The 13,947-nt window shown below is 47.8% G+C and overlaps 1 protein-coding gene across 6 annotated transcripts in view; it reads right to left on the reverse strand.

Moving 5' to 3' along the window:
- C2H22orf23 (chromosome 2 C22orf23 homolog) overlaps positions 1–13,947 on the reverse strand; it is a 55,464-nt gene that overhangs the window by 39,113 nt on the left and 2,404 nt on the right. Inside the window, exon 1 of one of the 6 annotated variants that reach the window (XM_029590141.1) lies at positions 12,670–12,756. The exons of the other annotated variants lie outside the window; for them this stretch is intronic. The gene's annotated coding sequence lies outside the window, so the exon portion shown is untranslated. Of the gene's footprint in view, positions 1–12,669; positions 12,757–13,947 lie in introns of those variants that run through there. 6 annotated transcript variants of the gene reach the window in all.

Consider the following 13,947-nt stretch of genomic DNA (forward strand, 5'->3'; position numbering starts at 1 on the left):
GCAAGTGGGATGTACCCACGCTCCCCTATATTGGGCAGGAACCTGAAAGACCCACTCTCAAAACACTCTCTCCAAAAGTTGCCTCTTCAGGCGCTCTGACATCCAGATGATAATGCTTGGTGAAAGTGTGTAAAGACAATCAAGTGACCGCCCTCTAAATCTCCTGTAGCAACACCAACTGACACTCCGCCCAAGAGGTCGCCTGCGCTCTGGTTGACTGCGCCTGCAACCCCCTTGGGACATCACGACCCTTACACAGATAGGTTGAAAATATAGTCTCCTTTAACCAATGAGCTATGGGGGCTTAAGAAGCCTTGGTTCCCTTCTTTGCGCCATCGAACAGGACAAAAAGAATAACTAACCACTGAAAGGAATTCCTCACCATAAGATAACGCAACAGTGTCCACTGTACATCCAAGCAGTGAAGATCCTTCATTAGCTGACCTTCTAGCTCCCAATTCAGGAATATGGGAAGTTCCACCGACTGGTTAAGGTGAAAACTCAAGATCACCTTTGACAGGAATGAGGGAATGGTCCGCAGAGAGACCCCATTGTCTGAAATTCGCAGAAATGGCTTTCCTCAGGACAAGGCCTGCAACTCCAAAATCCGTCTGGCTGAACAAATAGCTACTAGGAACACCCTCTTTAAAGTAAAGTCCTTCAAAGACGCCTTCCGCAACAGCTCAAATGGAGGTCCACAAAGACCCCACAACATCAAGTTCAAATTCCCTACTTAGCTCCCTTGAGAAAATGCACAATATCCGGACGCCAAGGGCCTTCCTTGAAATTTTCCTTGAAAGCATTCTAGGGCTGCCACCTATATTTATTTATTTATTTATTTAAGGTTTTTTTTATACCGGCATTCATGATAGCGTTCACATCATGTCGGTTTACATAAAAACAGGGGTGTGGTGAATACAACCAAGAACATAAATAAACGTGAAGAAGAGATGCAGTTACAATTAACAAGGGCTGATGAACTGGGGTGGAGGAAAAAAAGAGAGATAGAGGAGGTTAATTATGTACAAGAGTACAGCACAGTACAAGAGTACAGTACAGAATTAAAAGCAAGTCCCTTCAACAATCCCTGTTGTAAAAAAGACAAGAAATGCGAAATATCCACCCACAAAGCATCTAAGTGCCTGTCCACACACCAGGCCTCAAACACTCTCCGCACCCTGACATAAGCCAGCGATGTGGAGGGTCTCTCAGCCTGAAGCAATGTCGTGATCACTGCCTCCAAATATCCTCTGGATCTTAATCATCTCCTCTCAAAAGCCAAGCTGCGAGACAAAAGCAATCTACCTGATCTGAGAAGATAGGTCCCTGTTTGAGCAGTCCCTGCAGGTGAGCCAACCTGAGGGGAATGTCCATGGAAAGAAGAACCAGACCACAAACCAGGGGTGTCGAGGCCACTCCGATGCCACCAACACCACTCTGCCCAGAAGCCTTCCGATGCACCACAAGTCTCAGCCTACAAGAGGCCACAGAGGAAACATGTACAGCAGAATCCCTGTTGGCCATGGAAGAACCAGAACATCGATTCCTTTGGCTCCCAACTCTCTTCTGCGACTGAAAAATCTGTTCGCTTTGGCATTGCTGCGCAACGCCATCAAGTTCAGCTGGGAAGCGCCTCATCTGGTCTGAATGAGGCTGAAAGCCTCCGACAACTCCCATTCCCCCAGACTGTTGTCTACTGAGAAAATCTGCTTGCACATTGTCCACTCCTCCAACATGAGATGCCACAGTGCCACGAAGGTACCGTTCCACCCAGACAAACAATTCCTCGGCCTCCAGAGGCAATCCTTGACTATTTATACCACTTTGTCGGTTGACATATACAACCGATGTTGTACTGTCTGAAAAAATTCTCATCATTTGGTCCCGCACTTGAGGAAGGAAAATATTCAACACATCACATACCGTTCTCGTTTCCAGGCGGTTTATAGATCAGGATCTCTCTACTGGTGACCACCATCCCTGGGCTGTCTGCCCTTGTCAAACTGCACCCCAACCCCTGAGGCTGGCATCCGTGGTCACCACCACCCAGTCCAGGACCTCCAGATCCACTCCCTGCTCCAAATTGGGCCATGACAGCCACATGAGAGACTGGATCTGAAGACTCCTAGTAATGGAAAAGGCTGCTGAAAATCTTTCGACAACGGATCCCAATGATAGAAACGCTCTCTGGAGCAGACACATATGAGCAAAGGTCCACGGAACCAGATCCAGAGTTGAGGCCGTCGAACTGCGTACCTGCAGATAATCCCACACCTTGGGAACCTGAATGTGCAACAGCCGGGAAACCTGAGACTGCAACTTCAAAATTCTCTTCGCCAAGTTCATGATCCACCCCAGAGACTGCAACATCTCCAGTACCCTCTGAACCGATTGGCCACACTCCACTTCTGTCTTCGCCCGAATAAGCCAGTCGTCAAGATAAGGATGAACTAGAATCCCTTCGCAATGCGACTGCCACCATGACCATCACCTTTGTGAAAGTCCGTGGAGCCTTAGCTAACCCAAAGGGGAGGGCCTGAAACTGAAAATGCTGTCCCAGCACCATGAATCGAAGGAACTTCTGGTGCTCCACGCAAATGGGAATGTGAAGATAGGCCTCTGTTAAATCCAGACAGGCCAGAAAATCTCCTTGGTGAACCGCTATTACCGTCCATAACTTTTCCATACGAAAACACGGAATCCGCAGCACTGCATTGACTTTTTGCAGGTCCTGAATGGGGCAAAACGTCCCCTCCTTTTTGGGACCGAAGAAGTAAACAAAATCTTCCTCGCCCTTGCTCCGCTGTTGGGATGGGTACCATTGCCCCGACCTCTGCAGACAACACAGAGTCTCTCGAACCACCTCTCACCTGCCCAAGGACGAGCAGTGAGACTTTACGAAGGCTTCCCTGACAGGGCGAGAAAATTCTAAAGCATAGCTGTCTCTTTTTACCTCCAGAACTCACTGGTCCGAGGTAATCTTGGTCCACTCTCCATAAAACTGAGTCAACCGCTCCCCGATCGACTCCTCAAGAGAGTGGATCAATCTGGCTTCATTGTGAAGTCTTACTATTTGCAGCCCCCTAACCTGCACCATCCCTGGCTGGCCTTTGGGACCCTCAAAAGGATTGTTGTCTCCTGGAACCTGATTTCTGAGTGGATGAAGAACCTTTCTTGGAACGAAAATGCCTCAAATCCTGAAAACATGATTGAGCTGGAAAAGATTTCCTATTGCTCTTCTTATCTTCTGGTTGCCTATTTCCTTTCGACTCTCCTAACTGCTTCATTAGCTGTTCCAAATCTTCACTAAAAAGCAGCTTCCCTTTAAAAGGGAGATTACAGAGTTGAGACTTGGACCACATATCCGCAAACCAATTGCATAACCACAGCAGGCGGCGAGCCGATACTGTCAATACCATTCTCCTAACTAAGGTCCTAATGAGATCATACAAGACATCTGCCACATAAGCAATGCCAGCTTCTAACTGAGCCGCCATCTGAGCATCTGCCTCAAAGACTCCTGCTCCCTCTAGAGACTTCTGCACCCAACGCAAACCGGCCCTCTGCATCAGACTACCACAGATGGCCGCATTCAGGCTTAAGGCCGAAATCTCAAACACCCTCTTTAACTGGATTTCCAGCTTTCGATCCTGGATATCTCTTAGTGCAGTAGAACCCACCACTGGGATGGTGGTTTTCTTAGTGACTGCAGAAATCAAAGCATCTATCTTGGGCAAAGACAAGAGCTGCAAGACCTCATCCGTCAAAGGATACAATCTCGCCATTGCCCTTGCCACTTTCAGCCCAGCTTCCGGACTAGTTCATTCCCAATCCACTAATTCTTTTACGCAAAGGGAAAGCCGAAGGAGGACCCCAAAGACCATCCAAAACCGGATCTACTCCTTCATTATCTGAGACCTCACACAACTTCACTCCCAGCTCCTTCAGGACGTGAGAAATAAGTGGCTTCATCTTCTCCCTGCGGAAGAGACTCTCGGGTTATCCCCCTCTGTAACAGGGACCTCCTCAGACTCATATAAATCCCCAGACTTGTCTCAGCTCTTTCCAAGTTCGTGCTCCATCGACTCATCCCCCTGAATAACATCAGGGTCCACATTAGTCTGATCCTCATCCAGATCGTCCAACCGGTCATCTGAATCCTCTAAATCCCAATCCCCATCAAGGTGATTGAGCTCCAGTTGGTGGAGATCGGAGCCTGAGTACTTGACCGAAGACTTTTTAGTCTTCTTAGGATTGGGCTGCTGCTTTTGGTGGAAACACTGTTCACCCCTTCACCCCTTCTGGCAAAAAGGCCTTGTGTATGAGTAAAACAAACTCTGTGGAGAAATATTCTCCTTCACTGTCTTCCTCTTCAGGCAACTTCAAAGTTTCCACCCTCTGATCCTCAGTCCTGTCCAGCATTGCCGGAGAAAGAGGAGGAGGAGAATCTTGGGGGCTCTCAGGCTGGTCCTTGCATCGAATCCTGCACAGCTGTCCTAACTCTTGAAAGAAAAACTTCCCCAGCGACCCCCTTTACACTGGGCCTTGCGAACGGGTAGCTCTCCTGTCGGTCGATTCACCCGACGAGGGCCCCTCAAACCCCTCCCCCCCCCCCCCGCAGCACAGTCAGGACAGGCCTTGCAGTTTTAGCATGCTCTGTGGTTAGCACCATGCAGGAGAGGGAAAAACACACCACGCAGTGTGAGTCCCAGTGCAACAGAGCAAGCAAAATGTGGTGGCCTGAGCCACCAGGAAATTACAGGCACAGCAGCCCCGCACAGAAAAATACTTTCCTGTTGGCAGCTGCTGATCCTCGGGGAAGGAGTCTTTAGGGCAAAGAGGGAACCAGGACCCCTGGCTTTCTTAACCCTGGATGGCGCGGGCTAAAGCAGCACAGAGATCACCAAATCCCTGCTTGCCTGGCTTAACCTGAGGGATGGCCCACGAAGGAACCTAGCACCTCAGGGAGCTCTTCTTTTCTTCTTTCCCTAAACTAACGATTATTTCCTTTTTTTTAACTAGACATGTAGGTTTGCACCTCTACCATCTACTGCAGACAGAGAAATACTGATGAACTGCATGTGGCACTCTCGGTTAAGTAGCAGTGCCTGAAAAGTGTTTAGTTCTCTGCCTCCATCTGCTGGTAGGGATGCATAACCCACTTGTCTGGACTGATCTGGGGTTTGAACAGGAAGTGAAAATACACACATATTATGGATTTTATAAAATATGGAATATGCGTAATTATCTGCAAATTAATCTTTTATAGAAACATAGAAATGACGGCAGAAAAGGACCAATTGGTCCATCCAGTCTGCCCAGTAAGGTTATGGCAGTTTGTGCTGTCTGTGTAGGTTACCCCATGCTTATATGTTTCCCAGACCATAAAAGTCTGGGTTCTCATTGGTTGCTGTTTGAATCCAGTTTCCCGTTACTCCCCTGTGCTTATCTGTTTCCCACCCTAGCCCTCGTTGATTGCTGTTGAATACAAGTCCCTGTTATACCTTGCTGTTGAAGCAGAGAGCAATGTTTGAGTTGCATCAAAGTAACAGTCTTATTGGCTAAGGGCAGTAACTGCCACATCAGCAAGTTACCTCCATACTTGCTTTCCCAGACTGTAAAGGTTGGAGCCCTTGGTTGTTGAATTAATCCAATTCCCTTTTTCCCCCTGCCGTTGAAGCAGAGAGCAATGATGGAGCTGCGTTAACAGGATTAAGGTTTATAGGTTAGGGGTAATAATCGCCGCACCATCAAGTTACTGCATGCACTCTTTTCTTCATTTCCATCCTTTAGCCTTTAGGGATCCACAGTACTTATCCCAAGCCCTTTTGAATTCCTTCACAGTTTTGGTTTTCACCACCTCCTCCGGAAGGGCATTCCAGGCATCCACCACCCTCTCCGTGAAGAAATATTTTCTGACATTGTTTCTGAGGCATCCCCCTTGGAGTTTCATTTCGTGACCCTAATGCTTTCTTTCCAACGGAAAAGGTTTGATGTTTGTACATCATTAAAACATTTTAGGTATCTGAAGGTCTGTATCATATTTCCCCTGGGCCTCCTCTCTTCCAGGGTATACATATTCATATCCTTCAGTCTCTCCTCACAGGTTTTCTGATACTCACCCCACACCATTTTGGTCGTCCTTCTCTGGACTGGCTCCATCCTGTCTCTATCCTTTTTGAGATAAAGGCTCCAGAACTGAACACAATACTCCAGGTGAGGCCTCAGCAAGGATCTGTACAAAGGAATCACTACCTCCTTTTTCTTAATGGTTATTCCCCTCTCTATGTAGCCCAGCATTCTTCTGGCTTTATCTTTCGCCTTTTCACATTGCATTGCCATCTTCAATCGCCAGAAACTATCACCCTAAGATCCCGCTCTTGGTCCGTGCAGATCAGCCCCCCCCCCCCCCCCCCCCCATCTCATACCGCTCTTTTGGATTATCGCATCCCAGATGCATGACTCTGCACTTCTTGGCATTGAATCCCAGTTGCCAAATCTGACAAAGGCTTAAAGAGTGGTCAAAATCACTTTTCATTCTCTACTCCTTCCGGCATGTCCACTCTGTTGCAGATCTTGGTATCAACTGCAAATAGACAAACTTTGCCTTCTATCCCTTCTACAATGTTGCTCATAATGATATTGAACAGAACCGGCCCCAATATTGATCCCTGTGGCACTCCACTTAACACGGCTCTCTCTTCAGAGTAGGTTCCATTAACCATTACACGCTGTCCCCAATCAGTCAACCAGTTTGTAATCCACTCCACCACCTTGGCGCTCACTCCAAAGCTTCTCATTTTGTTCACAAGCCTCCTATGTACAGTATCAAAAGCTTTGCTGAAATCCAAATAGATGACATCATGCGCTCTTCCTTGATCCAATTCTTTAGTCACCCAATCAAAAATCAATAGGATTTGTCTGACAGGATCTTTCTCTGGTGAATCCATGCTGTCTCAGGTCCAGCAACTTACCGGATTGTAGCTAGTTCAGTGTCCAGTTAATAAAGATTATTTCCATAGGCACCGAAAGGAAAAAAACCTTTTTTGAAAAAGCACATTAGTAGACAAGGAAATCAGATTCTAACTAAGGTTAGCAGGTGTTTGCAGGAAGACTGAATAGTTATTCCAGTCCTAAATTCCATGGAGGAATGAGCCAAGCAACGGAGCAGAAGACTTTTACTACTTTTTTGTTTTTTTTTCTGACCAGAATGTAAAAAGGAAAACATTAAACCCTACGACTGGCCTATTCCAGGAAATGAAATTGTTTTTTAAAGCCTTCAGAAGCAGCAAGGGAATTCTTCAGATTAGCTAGTTTGCAGTTAAAACACAGATGCTTTCTCTGTGTTAACACCTGGTTCCAGCTCATACGTGGCAGGTAAGAGCCGCACGTTTTAAAGGACTGTGGAAGTTTCTCAGTATGAAAAACTTTCTGAAAAGCAGGCGCTCACCCGCTTCTCCTCCCTCCTGCTTTTAGACTCTGGCTTGGCCACAGCCACCTGAGAACAGGCACAGGCCTCCTCAGAGCAGGCAGCAGCCCAGAGCGACATCCACAGCTGGATCTGGGCCCCCAGGGGCACCTCTAGTGCTGCTGTTCTCAAGGACATTGTAGTGTGGTGTCATATTAGTCCGCTTGAATGAATGGTTTAAAAGTGAATCATAAATTCTTTTACAACAGTAATGTGAATGGGAAGGAGGTGGGGCTGTTAGAGCAGAGGGTCCCCATTTTTCATGAAAAAGGCCACATAGAAAATTTCAAATCACCAAGAGGGATGGGCATGTGGGGGTCCCCTCGGAGAATTTGCTGAATGGGGGAAAGACGGAAATCGTCTCAGGGGATTTCCTGAATGGGTGGGGGAGGGAGCATTATTTTTGGTCCACTCAGTAATTTGAAATGCTTGAGAGGTGGGGGAGGTAGGGGCAGGTATTAGGAAAGAGCATGGGCAGGGTTCCCAGGGGTGTATCAGATGGAGTATGTATTTAAGTATGAATATTTCTCTATTTTTATATATTTTTTGGAAGTTGGCAATCCTGACCCTCTTCCCTAGCTGGCTCCCTCTTCCCTAGCATTTGACCTTCTCTGCCCCACCAGCACTTCCCCTTCTCTCTCTTCCTTCCCCTGTCTCCCCCTTCTCTCTTCCCCTCTCCCCTCCTAATGTTCCCCTTTCTCTCTTCCCAGCATCTCTTCTCTCTCCCTCTTCCCATCTTCCCTTCATCTCACTTTCTCTCTCTCCCCTTCAGTATCTCCCCCTTCTCTCCTTCCCCAGCATCTTTCTTCTTGAAGTCAAACAGGTAGGTATTTAAAGTTTTCAGTGAGACTGTTTGTTCTACTTTGTAATATCCTTTTATGTTTGCATTTCTGTAAACTGCTTTGAACCTGGCCTAAGTGGTCTTTTTTTTTTGCCTTGAAAAGTAAAAGATGAAGGAACACTGGTACAGCAAGGCTGTGCTGAGCAGGGTGTGGCCCTGGAAAAGCTACCAGAGAGGGCTGTGAGTGTGGTGAATGGGAACAGGGTGGGGCCCTCTTCCAGTAAGCAAGCTACTCTGCTATTCAAGGAGTGCAGCCACAGGAAAACCTGAGGTGGAGCAGCCAGGGTACTGAGGCAACAGTGAAGCAAAAGCAGCCACAGGGCTGGAAGAAAAGAACAGTCATTTCTTTGTAGTGAGAGCTCCCCAGTCCCAAAAGCCAGGTTAGAGGGAGGACCTGAGGCTCGAGGTCTGGCAGCTGAAAAAGCCAGCCAGGGTCATGAAACGAAGGAACCCCTCCCAAGAGTGATTATCTAGACTGGCTGGACAAGGAGTACCAATAGCTCATGGAGGAACTGGATGAGTGGCTGGCAGAGGTATCTGGCAAGGTGACTAAGTCGTGGCAACAGTCTGAAATTGGCGCTACAGATGGTCCTGAGAAGACCCTGTAGATTGCCCAAACACTACTGAGAGTCTAGAAACAGCTCCAGTGAGAAGCCCAGAGAAGGGGGCAGTGAAGAACCCTGAAAGAGGAGTCACAGAGAGCCCTGGGGAGGGCGACAACTAATTCCCAGGAGGGGGAAGTATTGAGAAGTTGGAAGTTGGCGCTACAGGAGGTCCCAAGGAAGACACTGTAGGGTGCCCAAACACTAGCGGGAGTCCAGAAACAGCTCCCATGAGAAGCCCAGAGAGGGCATGAAAAGGCTAGTGAAAGAGATGACGTGACAAGTGGGAGGTGCTGTGAATGCTCCAGTGAGTGAGGCTGTGGAGGAGAACCCAGAGGAAGGAACCGTGGAGAGCCCAGAAGATGGCACTATGGAGACCCCAGTGAATGAGGCTGTGAAGGAGCCAGCGACCAGCACAGGCAAGTGGCCAGACAGCGCTGAAGGGATAACAGAGGAGACACCATAGCTAGTCCAAGAAGTTCTCCTGGGGTGGAATTTGAATCAGGAGCCAGCAAGAGGCTTGGTTCAAGGACATGGGGTGCAGGCAGTACATTGGGTGGTGGTTGTAGGGCGGTCTAGGTTAACCTTGGGAGGTTTGGATGAACACAACCCTAGAGCTCTGATCCCTAGTCTAACTGATGGGAGGCAAAGAGGGGGCTGGGGAGGTGAGGCACTCCCCTGGATGGGATCCAGGGGGAGAGAAAACGCTCAGACCAATAAGTCCAAGCTGAGGTGGAGGGGGGCGGTATGTGAGGCAGTGCCCCTATGTTTCCCCTTAAACCAGTGCAGGCCCCTTTAATCCCCCTTGTGAGAGAGAGTTCTGTGGGCAGGGCCCAACAGGGGAGGAATAAGAGCTGGGACCCAGGTGGGTTAGTCAGACCGGGCCCATGTCTCCAGGAGGAAGGCAGCTCCTGTAGAATATTGCTGTCCAAACACTGAGCTGTAACAAGCTGTATGAGTACTGAGGGAAGCAGTAGTAACTCTGAGTAATGGGAGTACACTGTTCTGAAGGTAAAGGCAGTCTACTAATGTATATGTGTTAAAGTGGCAAATAAAGATAAAGTGTTTTAAGAAAGGCTGGAGTCAGGCTGTGTTTATGTCTCCAAGCCTGGGGGATCACTGCTCAGTCCAACAAGCTCCTTTCAAATTGTCCCACTGTTTTCCACCTCATCTATTTTCTCCCAATCTTCCAGTTCTTACTCCAAGAACATCATCATTTTGACAAAGCCCATATTTTTGAAATTCAAAACTCAGATCTTTGTGTGATTTCTCTGAATCTTATTTGCGATATCAAATCATACCTTCTGATGATCAGTGGTCCTCAGGTAGTACCTACGTGGACATTAGAGACATTGGGGTAGATTTTAAAAGAAGCGCGATCAGCCTACTTTTGCTTGCGCATCAGACTCAAGCAAAAGTACGCTGGATTTTAGTAGATACGCGCGGAGCCGCGCGTATCCACTAAAATCCTGGATCGGCGCGCGCAAGGCTATCGATTTTGTATAGCCTGCGCGCGCCGAGCCGCGCTGCCTCCCCCCGTTCCCTCCAAGGCCGCTCCGAAATCGGAGCGGCCTTGGAGGGAACTTTCCTTTGCCCTCCCCTCACCTTACCCTCCCTTCCCCTACCTAACCCACCCACCCGGCCCTGTCTACACCCCCCCCTTACCTTTGTCGGGGGATTTACGCCTCCCGGAGGGAGACGTAAATCCCCGCGCGCCAGCGGGCCTGCTGCGCGCCGGGCCGCGACCTGGGGGCGGGTACGGAGGGCGCGGCCACGCCCCCGGGCCGTAGCCACGCCCCGTACCCGCCCCCAAAACGCTGCCGACACGCCCCCGCAACGCCGCGCGCTCCGGCCCCGCCCCCGACACGCCCCCCTCCGAGAACCCCGGGACGTACGCGAGTCCCGGGGCTCTGCGCGCGCCGGGAGGCCTATGTAAAATAGGCTTCCCGGCGCGCAGGGCCCTGCTCGCGTAAATCCGCCCGGTTTTGGGCGGATTTACGCGAGCAGGGCTCTGAAAATCCGCCCCATTATCTCCATTTGTGAGCCTAGGTCAAGTTTCATACCCTCTCTTGTGGATTCTATTACCATTTGTTTGAGCAGAGCCCCTTGTCGTTTATCCACTCTCTCTCTACTTCTTGTAGAGTTTGCAGAAGGGATGCTCCAATCCACATCTGACAGACTAAAGTCTCCAATGAGCAACACTTCTCCATTCTTTCTCACCTTTTGGATGTCTTTGATCATCTGTCTGTCTAGCTCTTCTGTAGACCACACTGATGTAAATAAAAGTACCATCTTCTTTTTTTAGGACAGTTCATAATGCTTCTTCCCTATCCCATCTTCCTTGCATTTCAGATGATTGGATATTATTTTTGACATAAAATGCTACTCCTCCTCCTTTTCTGTCCTCTCTGTCCTTCCTTAATAAGTTACAGCCCAGGGTGGCTGTATTTTAATCATGAGACTCAGTGAACCATTTTTCTATAACAGCAATGATGTCCAAGTCCATCTCCACCATTAGGGCCTGCAGGTCTAGGATTTTATTGCCCAGACTACAAGCATTTGTAGCCATAGATTTTCAACTTTTCTCCCTTGGTTTGCTGTTCTTCCTAGTCACCTTTTCTGTTTTTTTGAGCTGACTGATTTTCTTATTTTTTCCTCCCACTTCCTGTGTCGCTTGGGGGTGACATGCCAATTTCTTGGATCTCAGGTCTTCAAACAAATGGGGTTGGTGGTTGCTTCCCCACCTCCAGTTAGATGCACCCTTTGCTGGTGTGTACACTTCCCTTGACCTTCATAAACTTGATGTCAGCAGGTCTTCTAGAAGTACAAGAAAGCTGTAGTTGATGGAATAATCAGCAGCTGCGCAGTATGGTGTGGGTGTAGAATGAGGGGCACAGGGCAACAGTCTGGTGAAGTTCATGAGAGAGTAAGAAAACAGGGCAACAAGAAGCACTGCCTTCCTTTGGTAGGTGCCCTTCCAATGGGGGATGTGGAGGTCAGATCTTCCCCCAGGTCCTTCCCACCCAGGACTCATGGTACCCATGTTCTCTCAGTTGGTCCTCCTTCAAATAATGGGAAACAGGGCCACCATATTTGATGACCACCACGAGGGTAGCTGTTCTCAGGGCATCAAGGTCTCTGGGCTAGTTACCTCACTTCCAACACCAGTTGTTAAGCATTTTCTGGTTACTCTCTCCTTCCTGCCCCTGAAGCCATGGATTCTGTGGTAACAAAGGATACAGGAAGAAAGGGTCCAACAAACTTAATTCTGCAAATGCAGTTTACATAGCTAATAAAGCAGGCAGCACCCACTAGTTACATCCTTTATGCTCAACTCCGCTAAATACTTGGCAATTTGATTTATCTGTGCTTCCCTCCCTACCCTAGCCCTGAGGATGCTGACTTTGCTAGGCTTATAGTAGTTGCTTCATAGTGCAGACGTCCACTTACAGCAGTGACTGGGTATGGGTATTGGCAGGCATGAGTGAATACCACTAGCCTGCAGACCCTCTTGGATACAAAGGTCCCTCTTGACCGGCCCATCCATAGTCATAGGAAGGTTTTTGTGAATTAAAAAATGAGATCATATTTTGAAGCTCAAGAGCAGTAGACAGGGCAGAAAACAGAACAACTGAGGAGACAGAAAATGTAGACAGTGGTCTTGACTCAATGAGGAATAAGGTTGGGAAGGATACACATCAGGAAGAGGAGTCATAGTGGAGCCATAGGAATCAAAGAGAAGGAAAAATGATACTGACCTGAGATAGACTTATAGCAGATATTGTGACGTGCTTGTTGAAGAGTGTGGGGTGGCAGATGCCCAAGCCTCAGTGGAATGTAGCATTCTGTGGGATTATAAATTATTCTGTTCCATGTTAAGGTATTCTAATTGTATTTGGTAAGTACAAGAAATAGGAAAGTAGGTGGGTGGGGCTTAAGTGCAACAAGTCTATATAAGAATAAGAACATAGAATGAGTGAGTAAGAGCTAGAGTGGGAATGACTTAAAGTCCCAACTGAAAACGCTCAACAAGTTTACTGCATTTCTACTTCTCTCTGTACCTCTGTCCTCCTCCTTTCAGCTAGAATCATAAATCTTAATCCTGGTCCTTCAAGGCAACTATTACCCTATCTATGTGCTTCAACCCATCACCCCTCCGACCTTACCTCCATCTCTCTCCTTTTTGAATCTTCTCTCTCCTTCTCATTTTCCTTGTAGATTACACACTCTGTTCCCAGTAAGCTTGCCTACATTCATGACCTCTTTATCTCTCATTCCCTCCATCTTCCTGCTTTGACCAAGACTGGCTCTACTTTATGTTGCCTTCAAATAAAAATGCTACATCCTAAAATCATCTTCAGGAAGACTGCATTTTCATGTTAAACACCCAAAAGGTTATCATTTCTCCTGTATACCAGACTTGGCAAGCTATGGTGGTTGTGTTGGGCTGCTACTCTTCTCCTCCTACAGGTTGCAACCCATTTTTCTTCCTTAAGCCCACTCCTTTTCTTAGTTTAAGACACTCTACCTGACTTTCATCCTACTTTCCCTGTGGATAGCTGTCATTTATCGTCTCCCAGCTAAAAAGCTCCCATCTCCTTTCTTGCTGACTTTGATTTGTGGCTTTCCTTCTTCCTTGAACTATCTTTCCCTTCACTTATTCTTGGAGACTTTAGATTCCACACTGATGACCTCTCTACCCTTTTGCTCAGAGTTTCTTGCCACACCTTTTCATTTGATCTTCCACTCTGTGCTACTGTTTCCACTCACCAGCATGGCCACTGCTAGACCTAGTCCTTTCTTTCAACTGCTCTCAGGCTTCTCCACCTCTGTACTTCCCCTCTCTGACCATTATCTGATAACTTTTATACTTAATCTCCCTCCTCTGCAGTCTTGTCCAGTCTCCACCATCACCTTTAGGAATATCCAGACCTTTTTGTACAAGCATCACTTTTAAAATTCCACCTAAAGTCTTTTAAAAAGTTACTAAATACCTTTTTATTTCAGCAAGCTTTTACTGATTGATTTTATCGTTC

This window comes from Rhinatrema bivittatum, chromosome 2 (genome assembly GCF_901001135.1).
Source record: "Rhinatrema bivittatum chromosome 2, aRhiBiv1.1, whole genome shotgun sequence".
NCBI lineage: Eukaryota > Metazoa > Chordata > Amphibia > Gymnophiona > Rhinatrematidae > Rhinatrema > Rhinatrema bivittatum.